Below are 10762 nucleotides of genomic sequence, written 5' to 3'. Positions count from 1 at the left end.
ACAGGCGCCCGCCACCTCGCCCGGCTAGTTTTTTGTATTTTTTAGTAGAGACGGGGTTTCACCGTGTTAGCCAGGATGGTCTCGATCTCCTGACCTTGTGATCCGCCCGTCTCCGCCTCCCAAAGTGCTGGGATTACAGGCTTGAGCCACCGCGCCCGGCTTCAGCTTTCAAAATAACCAAAGGCTTGGCCTGGTGTGGTGGCTCACGCTTGTAATCCCAGCACTTTGGGAGGCCAAGGCGGGAGGATCATCTGAGGTCAGGAGTTCAAGGCCAGCCTGACCAACATGGTGAAACCCCATCTCCACTAAAAATGCAAAAATTAGTAGGGTATGGTGGTGGGCGCCTGTAATCCTAACCACTTGGGAGGCTGAAGCAGGAGAATCACTTGAACCCAGGAGGTGGAGGTTGCAGTGAGCTGAGATCATGCCACTGCACTCTAGCTAGGCAACAAGAGTGAAACTCCAGCTCAGAAGAAACCAAAAATAACCAAAGGCTGAGAACATCAGTTCAATGTGTGTGTGTGTGTAACAAAGACCAGAGTGTGTAGACATTGGGTTTCAGAGATCACCTCTGTGTCCAGCTGTCTGCGAGTCTGGACTGATGAGACTCTACCCCACTGTTGAATGTGGACATGCATATGTGTATAGGAGCGGGAGTGGAAACATTGTCCTGATGTGTCTCCTAGTGTGTCTAGCTGTGTGTGTGTGTTAGGAATGCTGGATGTGGACTGAGCTTTTGTGGCTGTGCTAGTGTGTGTGTGCGTGTGTGTGTGTGCGCGCCTGCCCCTGCTTTGGCATTTCTGCCCAGATCCAGGGGCTCTGCCATATGGGTGAGAAGGTACACACATGCTTAGTAGCATCTCTAAGGGCATCTGTCAAGGACATACGTGTGTGCTGGTGCTCTGAGCCTGCCTGTATTCAATTTTGTGTGATGTGTGGCCCACAGGCACCTGCTGTATTTAGGGACTCTCAGCCTCCAGGGAGGAGACATACATATGTGTACGTGTGTGGTTATGGGTGTGCATCCCTGGTGTCCTGCCTCTCCTGGGACTCAGCCAAGGCCTTCTGCTCTCTGTTTCTGGGATGTTTTACTTCTCCATGACACAGAGCCCTTCTAGGCTGCTGCTCTCCTCTGTGGGCCCTGCACCTGCCTTTCTCCTTGGCCAAGCATGCCTTAAGGGAGATGGTTTATTTCTTCAATTAAAAGAAGAAAGACCCTGGGAGGCTGCACACTTAAAATTACCACATTTTAAAAAGCTCTGACATTCATGAAACTATAAACCTCACAGCGGGGTCTCTGCTGCCCCCAGGCTCCTCCCAGCCCTGACCTAAGGGTTTCACCTCCTCCAGGACTTGGATGGCCCCTCTCCCAAGGCTGGAAGATCAGACCTTTTCTTCTCTGACCGGAGAGACCCCAGTATTGTTTGCATGTGTAATCATGTGTTCATCTTTCCGTTCCTCCAGATCTTTTTCTTCCCCAGTGCTATATTCAGGAAAGAGGTTAGGAAGCAGAAAACCCAGGTTCTAGCACCCCCTCCCTCACTGGGTGACCTTGGATGAGGCCCCTAACCTCTCTGGGCCTCAGATTTTTCCATGGCAGAATGAAGCTGGTGCACATCGTGATCTAAAATTTCTTCCTGCTCTGACACTGACATCTGAGCCCCACAAAACCTTGACAGTGAGTATAGGAGTCGGCATTATCCCCATTTTACTAAAGAAGCAGAAGCTCATTAAGGTCAAGCGACCTCCCCCTTCCAGGGACACTGCATTTTCCACAACAGCACCCTGAAATAGACAAAGGCAGAGAGAGCAGCGAGGAACACAGACAGGCACACGCTCACACTCCCTGTGTGATCCTCTCTCAAAACACCCCGACAGCCAGGAGGGGATTGATGAGAATTTGCGTCACAGCCCTACACAGTAATTATTGGTGTTCATAATGATGCCCTAAGGCATTACATTCCCCTGAAATGCCTTCAGAATCATCAAAGAAAGATTAAGCCATGCCTACTATAATTGCTCTTTGAAATACCTTCTATTTTATTCTCCTGCTTGGAAAATTGATAACCTATGGATTTTCAATTAACTTTAAGTTACAAAGAATATTCAGTTTACCCAAGTGTCTCATCCATTTATGGTTCCCTTTTAGGAGGAGTTGATTATCCATCTCAAGCTGTATTCCCCAAGGAGCCTGACATTTTTATGAGATGACTGAGTTTGGGGGTGGAAAAACCCTTGATCTGTAATTGGAGGCCCTGGCTCCAGCCCTTTCTAGGACTGTGACTTTGGCAGGTCACCAGCCTCTCCAAACCTCAGTGTTCTCACCAGTTTAAAAAAATGGATTAATGCCAGTTCTGCTCCCTCAGGGTCATTGCCAGAATCAAGTAGATGATGGATGTGTTTGTAAATGTCATGTCTATGCAAATGAGAGACGCTCAGGAAGCACTTGAGAACTGCTTGGTGAGACCCCTGGCGTAGCCAAGCCAGCCAAACTGCTAGGCTGGGCAAAGAACACATAGCAGGCGTCCTGGCCTCATGGCATTCCCAATAACAACTGACGCAGCCATGGCTAAGTCCCGAGGCCTCTCTGGGCCTCAGCTTCCTGATCTGTAAAATGGGGAGCAGAGAGAGTTGGACAACATCAGAGATTGCAGATTGGCATTCCAAGAACCAGTCGTGCCACTGGGCTGGTTCTGGGCTGCTTTTAATGGAACGGCAGTGTTTTAAATTCATTGCCAACATGTAAAAGTTGACAGGTTGCCTATAAAAAATCTGGAAATACGGCTTTTTTTGACAAATGGACAGATATGGTTGGTTACACTGGGCCCATGTTCATGCAAGGGAAAATCGGCCAGTGCCAAGTAGCTGTCGGCCCCCTCTTTCTCCCATCAAAGGCACCCAGGTGTCTCCCTCCCAGCTGGCTTGGGGAACCTGTGTTTACTTGCCTGGCTCCATGGGTTCTGACCCCTAAACCGACTGATCTCTAAAGCTTTAGACCTTGAACCATCATCACACCTGCCCCAGAGATGCTGGCCTTCATTGCGAGGGGAAGGGCGAGGTGGGCAGTGATCTGGGACCTTCCCCAGGGCCACCTTCTCCACCTGGCTTGGGCTGGGGAGAGGCACATTCCTTCAGCAGCTCCCAGGTCAGTGGGCAGAAGGCTCTGAAGAGACTCCCCCCACCTCAGCCCTCCCAGCCAGAGCTAGTAACTCACAGCTGCGGTTACCCGCACGCTGATTTCTGTTTTAAAAAATACTGCTGGGTAAACAGCGAGGGAAACCTGAGCTGTTCCCACACCACATAAATCCCCAGTTTGCTGTCCTATCTGGTTAGCTGGTTTCCCCAAATAATGGCACTGCTGCCTCGAAAGCAAGGGTCTGGAAAAGGGAGGCCCCGAGAAGTGGGCGGCTGGGAGTCTCCCAGGCTGGCTCCAGGCCCAGGCCTGGTGGCCTCCCTCCTTCTCTCTTTCAGCACTTCCTGCCCAGGGGCACTCACCTTTGTCCTCACTCCTTCCACCTGGGCCGCCCTTCCTCCACCCCTCTGCTTTGTCTCTCTCAAAAGACCTCCACAGAAGGCTTTCCTGGGGGACCCTGGGCTCCTCTAGCAGCCAGAAAGCCCATAACCAAAGGCAGACCTACCCAACACCACATTTCCCTCTGGAAGGCTCCCTTTAAAGTTTCCTTCCAGAGCCTTCTGTCAAAGTGCAACGTCCTGACTCAAAAGGTAAGGCCAGAGCCTTCTGTGTCCTGAAAATGAGTTTAGCCTTGGATTAGGATTGCCAGATTTAGGGGGAAAAAAGACACTCAGTTAAATTTGAGTTTCAGATAAACAAACAACGTTTTAGTCTATGTCCCAAATATTTCCTGAAACAGACTTACCTGGGCACCCTGCATTTTATCTGGCAGCCCTACCTTAGCTCTTTTCCATGAGAACAGGTTCCAATGGGGAAGAAGAAGAAGAAGATAAAAGAGTTATCAGGGCCACCAAGGTGCCTATAGCCTGAATCTCCCAGCCTCCCCAGCAGTTCCTCACTGCCAAGTATATAGTTCTGGGCAATTGGTCTATAGAGTAATTGTTGAACAGGACCCTCCTTAAAACAGGGCAGGGAGGGTTGGGCACAATGGCTCATACCTGTAATGCCAGCACTTTAGGAGGCTGAGGCGGGTGGATCATTTGAGGTCAGGAGTTTGAGACCAGCCTGGCCAACATGACGAAACCTTGTCTCTACTAAAAATTCAAAAATTAGACAGGCGGGTGACATGCACCTATAGTCCCAGCTACTTGGGAGGCTGAGGCAGAATCAATTGAACCTGGGAGGTGGAGATTGCAGTGAGCTGAGATCACGCCACTGCACTTCAGCCTGAGGGACTGAATGAGATTCTGTCTCAAAAAACAAACAAACAAACAAACAAATAAAAAAACGTAGAGAGGCTGGGCACTGTGTTTCACTCCTATAAATCCCAGCACTTTGGGAAGCCAAGGTGGGAGGATCGCTCAAGGAAAGGAGTTTGAGGCCAGCCTGGGCAACATAGCAAGACCCCATGTCTTTTTTCTTTTTTTTTTTTTTTGAGATGGAGTCTCACTCTGTCACTCAAGCTGGAGTGCAGTGGTATGATCTCGACTCACTGCAGCCTCCGCCTCCTGGGTTCAAGTGATTCTCCTGCCTCAGCCTCCTGAGTAGCTGGGACTACAGCCGCGCGCCACCATGCCCAGCTAATTTTTATATTTTTAGGAGAGACGGAGTTTTACCATGCTGGCCAGGCTGGCCTCAAACTCCTGACCTCGTGATCTGCCTGCCTTGGCCTCCCAAAGTGCTAGGATTACAGGCGTGAGCCACCGTGCCTGGCCTATATGTCTATTTTTTAAATGGTGTGGGGGGGGTGGGGGTGGGCAGAGAGATGGGGAGAGTCCATTTGTCCTTCCTCCTTCATGCTACTTGGAATGCTGACATGCCAGTTGAACAAGGTGCCGCAGGGGGGCAAAGTAGAGAGACAGTGCCTGGAGGAGAGGCCATCGCAGCTTGGACTGTCACCTCCGGCCTTTTTTATGGGAGAGAATAATAAACTCTGTGTTTCCCCTTTTGTCATTTGTTTTCATTCTATACAGCTGACTCCAATCCAGAACCCCTGGAAGGTGTTCATTTGCTGGGTGCTTACTGAGTGTCTGCACAGTGAGCCACCACTTTACAGTCGAGGAAACTGAGTCATGTGACCTCCAAAAGCCAGGTTTCTATGCAGGTCATTCTGTGTATTACATTTTTCAGTCATCTGCCTACAATCTTGGTAGCAGACAAGTAGAGCACCAAAGGTTTAAATATATATATATATATATGTGTGTACACACACACACACACACACACACACACACACACACAAGAGAAAACCCATCTGCAGAACTTACCTCCCTTAGCTTAGTGTTTTCTGAGATTTAGAGAAAGACCTCGTTATTGGGCCCCTGGGGTGGAATGCAAGGACTGTGTTCTGTAGTTTACTCAACTCTGACCCTTGGATCATATTATTTGAGCATTGCAAAAGCCCTGTCAGGGCCGGGCGTGGTGGCTCATGCCTGTAATCCCAGCACTTTGGGAGGTTAAGGCGGGCAGATCACCTGAGGTCAGGAGTTCAAGACCAGCCTGGCCAATATGGTGAAACCTCGTCTCTATTAAAAATATTAAAAATTGGCTGGGCATGGTGGTGCGTGCCTATAGTCCCAGCTACTTGGGAGGCTGAGGCAAGAGAATCGCTTGAACTCGGGAGGCGGAGGTTGCAGTGAGCCGAGATTGCGCCACTGCACTCCAGCCTGGTGACAGAGCGAGACTCCATCTCAAAAAAAATAAAAATAAATAAAAATAAAAATAAAAATAAAAATAAAAATAAAAAATCTTAGCCGGGCATGGTGGCATGCACCTGTAATCCCAGCTACTCGGGTGGCTGAGGCAGGAGAATCGCTTGAACCTGGGGGATGGAGGTTGTGATGAGCCGAGATCACACCATTACACTCTAGCCTGGGCAACAAGAGTGAAACTCCATCTCAAAAACAAAGAAAAAAAAAAAAACCCTGTCAGGCAGGCTGGCAGGCAGTAGTAACTCTGCTGCCTCAAAGTCTTCTGAGAAGCAAAGGACACATGTGTACATTCCAAATAAATCCCAGGCCCAGTAGTAAACACGCTAGCCCACAGCCATGTACACTGTATCCAAAATCTGCCTGTCTTTTTTCTATCCCTTAAGGTCTTGCTAGAGACCAGGCGTCTCATCTGATTCACACATTCTATTATGTAAGCGCAGGCTAATGGCTTCATCTTGTTCCCTGTCCGGTGGCATATGAATATTTCACAGGGCTCTTCTGGAGTTATCTGTAAGGCAAAAATCTCAGGTATCATCACTCTCATCATCCAGATGTTACCCCTGCATGCCATGCTATGACAAGAGCTTTCATAGACCACCTCACTCACGTCCCTCAGCATCCCCATGCGGAAGGAAGAAGTTTATCCCCATTTTACAGATGAGGAAACTAAGGCTCAAGTGATAAAGTAAGTTGCTTGAAGCCATTTAGCTTATTAATAACAGAGCTGAGGTCAAGCACAGTGGCTCATGCCCATAATCCCAGTAATTTGAGAGACCAAGGCGGGCAGATTACCTGAGATGGGAAGTTGGAAACCAGTCTGGCCAACATGGCAAGACTTCATCTCTACTAAAAATACAAAAATTAGCTAGGCATGGTGCCAGGCACCTGTAATCCCAGCTACTTGGGACACTGAGGCAGGAGAATCGCTTGAACCTGGGAGGCAGAGGTTGCAGTGAGCTGAGATCACACCACTGCACTCCAGCCTGGGCAACAGAGTGAGACTCCATCTGAACACAAAAAACAAAAAAACAGAGCTGAGATTCGAACCCACAGGCCCCTAATTCCCAAGGCCATGATTTGGACCCCTGTGTTATGCTGCCATAGAAGAAGGTATCTGGGGGCTGGGATGAGCCATCTTCACCTACATTGCAGTGTGTCCTGCCCAGTGGTTCAGCATAGTTAAGGACAGCAGCAGCTATTCCTCACGTGCATCACCCTTTATAGTCAGCCAGCTCTGTTCTCAGATGCAGTTCATTTATCCTCCTAACCACCAGGTGAGGCCAGAACTGTCAACTTCATTTCGCCAGTGAGAAAAATGAGGCTCAGAGAAGGGGTGTGATTTGCCTGAGACCACACACAGCCAGTATCAGGCAAGGTCACACCTTTTTTTTTTTTTTTTGAGACGGAGTCTCGCTCTGTTGCCCAGGCTGGAGTGCAGTGGCGGGATCTCAGCTCACTGCAAGCTCCGCCTCCCGAGTTTACGCCATTCTCCTGCCTCAGCCTCCTGAGTAGCTGGGACTACAGGCGCCCGCCACCTCACCTGGCTAGTTTTTTGTATTTTTTAGTAGATACGGGGTTTCATCGTGTTAGCCAGGATGGTCTCGATCTCCTGACCTCGTGATCCACCCGTCTCGGCCTCCCAAAGTGCTGGGATTACAGGCTTGAGCCACTGCGCCCGGCCAAGGTCACACCTTGAACCTATGTCTTCTGCCTCCAGGTCCAGGGCCCTTCCCGGACCCCCTGCCTCTCCAAGCACAGGTGGGTGGGGTGGCCACGAACAGAAGCAGCCCTGTCCCTCCAAGTACACGCCTGCCTGCCACACACAATGGGGGACATTCCACAAGTTCCAAGTGATGGCTCAGGTGTGGCCAAGCTGAAAGCCCTCCTGGGCGCCCCCACGCTCCTGGGGGACCTCCTCGTGACTCACACTTTTCCTCTTCCTCCCCTTATTCTCCCCCACAACAATCAGAAACCGGGGTCCCCTCCCTTCCTGAAAACAGGGTTCTCCTCGCGAGGCCATAGGGCTTTTTCCACACACAGCTCCTTCCATCCATCTCTGTCTCTGGCCCTGCGGGGCCTTGACAGGGAAATGCTGACTTTGAGGAGGTTAAAGGTGCTGGTGCCCGGCCTTCATCTAACAAATGGGTTGCCGTGAGGGGAGGAACTGTTGTTGTTTTTTCCTGGCCTCAGAAGAGGGGCCTGTCAGGAAGATGTAGCGGCCAGCAGGCCCCCGGCCGCGCCCTCGAGGTGGCTGACAGACGCCAGCAGCTGCCGGGGGCTCCGGGGTGCCAGGGGCCTATGTTCTCAGGGCAAAGCACCCCACCGCGTCCCCTCCCCATGGCCCTCCTGACCTTTCCGCCCACCCCGCCATGACCCAGGGCCCACCCCATCCGGGGCAAAGGGCCAGGCACTGGGCCTCCCTGCCATGAGGTCCCTGGGCCAGATGCAGAGGCGGAGCAGGAATCCGGTTACAGCCTGCGGCCGGCCCAGGGGAAGGTTTTCCTAGGGAAGCTGACAAGCCAGATCTTCCTCCCAGCCTCCCACGGATTCCTTCCAGAACCCCCACAGCACAGAGTGCCCCCCCACCCAAGGACCTCACAAGGCTGTTTCTGTAGAATTTCCTTAGAACTCCCCATTCCCAGGTTCACCCTTTGGGATCATGGAGGTTAACCAGAAATAGATGTGCCAGGAAGGGAGCCACATTTGTCCATTACTTACTCTGCCTTTTGCATAAAGGATTTCTTTCTTTTTCTTTTTTTTTGAGACAGCATCTCACTCTGTCACCCAGGCTGGAGTGCAGCTGTGCAATCTCGGCTTACCACAACCTCCGCTTCCCAGGCTCAAGCAATTCTCGCCCTCAGCCTCCCGGGTAGCTGGGATTACAGGCGTGTGCCACCACACCCGACTAATTTTTGTATTTCTATTAGAGACAGGGTTTCACCACGTTGGCCAGGCTGGTCTTGAACTCCTGACCTCAAACGATCTGCCCGCCTCGGCCTCCCAAAGTGCTGGGGTTATAGGCCTGAGCCACTGCACCTGGCCTACATAAAGGATTTCATTGAAAATTTACAAATGTCTGTGGGCTGGGCTGCCTGGATTTGAATCCTGGGTCCTCCGCTTCCCTGCTGTGTGACCTTGTGCAGGTTACACAGTCTCTCTGTGCACTGGAGTCTTCTGAAAAACCGAACTGATGAGAATGACTCTTGCCTCAGAAGGCTTTTGTGGGAATCCATGGGGGTAAAAATGTGTAAGGTGCGAAGTGCTTTACACAGATCCCACTCTGACTGTCATCTCAGATGAGGAAACAGAAATTCAGAGAGATGGCCGGGTGCAGTGGCTCACTCTTGGAATCCCAGCACTTTGGGAGGCCAGGGCAGGTGGATCACGAGGTCAGGAGATTGAGACTATCCTGGCTAACACGGTGAAACCCCATCTCTACTAAAAAATACAAAAAATTAGCCGGGCGTGGTGGCGGGCGCCTGTAGTCCCAGTTACTCGGGAGGCTGAGGCAGGAGAATGGCGTGAACCCGGGAGGCGGAGCTTGCAGTGAGCCCAGATCATGCCACTGCACTCTAGCCTGGGCGACAGAGTGAGACTCCGTCTCAAAAAAAAAAAAAAAAAAAAAAAAACCAGAGAGCTAAGGTGACTTGTTCCAGGGCACACAGCCAGGAAGTGGCAGACCTGGGGTTTGAACTCAGACCCGTCTCACCTCAAACCCCATGTCTCTTCCTCTGCATCTGGCCTGCTCCAGACTGAACAGCAGGACACCTGAGGCCAAATGCTGATTGCACCATTTCTTAGCTGTGAGAGTCTGGGCAGCCCAGTCATCCATCTGAACCTCAGTTTTGTCATCTGCAAAACGGATCTTACCCATCCTAGGAAAGTTGTAAGGCTCAGAGAATTGTGTGTGCCACAGCTAAGCCCTGGGCAAAGCAGAGAGATGAGTCTGGTTGGCAGCTATGACCCCACCCCCTTTACTGGACTACAACAACCTGATCACTTGTTTCAGAAGATGGCACATCTTTTCATATGCACACCCCTCCCCATCTTTTACAGCTGTTCCTGGTCCCGGGATGTGTATCTGACTGGAGTTTCTATATTAAAGGCAAGTCGTGGCTTCATTCCACATCCCTGGGTGCCCTTCCACTCTTCCTAGGAGCATCTCCTGCACCTACCCCCCAGGGCCCCACCTCCAGGCTGCAGAGCTAAGACCCAGGGGCCCCTCCTCAGGGAACCCTGGCCGTCTTCGGAAGCAGCCAGCAGAGACGCTGCTGTTAAGGTCCATGCCTGTTTCTGCTCCAATCCTGCTGCCCTGGGTTGTGGCAATAACCAGTGGGGAAGGAGTTCTGGCCCCTGGGTGTTAGGAATGTTGTCCTCCAAGAAATTGCATTAACCCTCTGAGAGACCAGCAGGGCGCAGCCATGAGGAAGACTGATTGGGCATCGAGATGGCACTTGGGCTGGCTGCCCTGTGATGTGCACCAGCCCGGAGACCCACGTGCCTGCTTGCCAAAGAGGCTCCTCTGGGGAATGAGGAGCCCCTGATTCCTATTTCCCTGCCCCAAATTCCTCGGAAGCCTCCGCCTCTAAGGGTTGAGAAAGGGAAGCAGGTGGGTGGAGGTGAAGGGGGCAGGGAGCAGGTGGGAGGAGACCCGAAGAAACTTCAAGGACCTTATTTAAGAGCCTTGCCATTGCTGTGAAGAAAAATGACTTGAAACCTCTCTAGAGAAGACTGTGGCTAATTGGCATGTAAGTTGGAGGTTAAAGAGCGGAAGGAAGAATCTGATTGTTTTTTTAAGTTACTGAGAAAGTGAGAATGTCACTCTGGGCAGAGAGAAATTCTTTTTTTCTAGAGTGTGCCTTTCTTTATACTACAGACCATAGTGGGCCGCTGAGACTTGCAAAAAAGATTTCTTTTA

This window comes from Theropithecus gelada, chromosome 16 (genome assembly GCF_003255815.1).
Source record: "Theropithecus gelada isolate Dixy chromosome 16, Tgel_1.0, whole genome shotgun sequence".
NCBI classification, from domain to species: Eukaryota; Metazoa; Chordata; class Mammalia; order Primates; family Cercopithecidae; genus Theropithecus; species Theropithecus gelada.
This window is presented reverse-complemented; position numbering follows the sequence as displayed.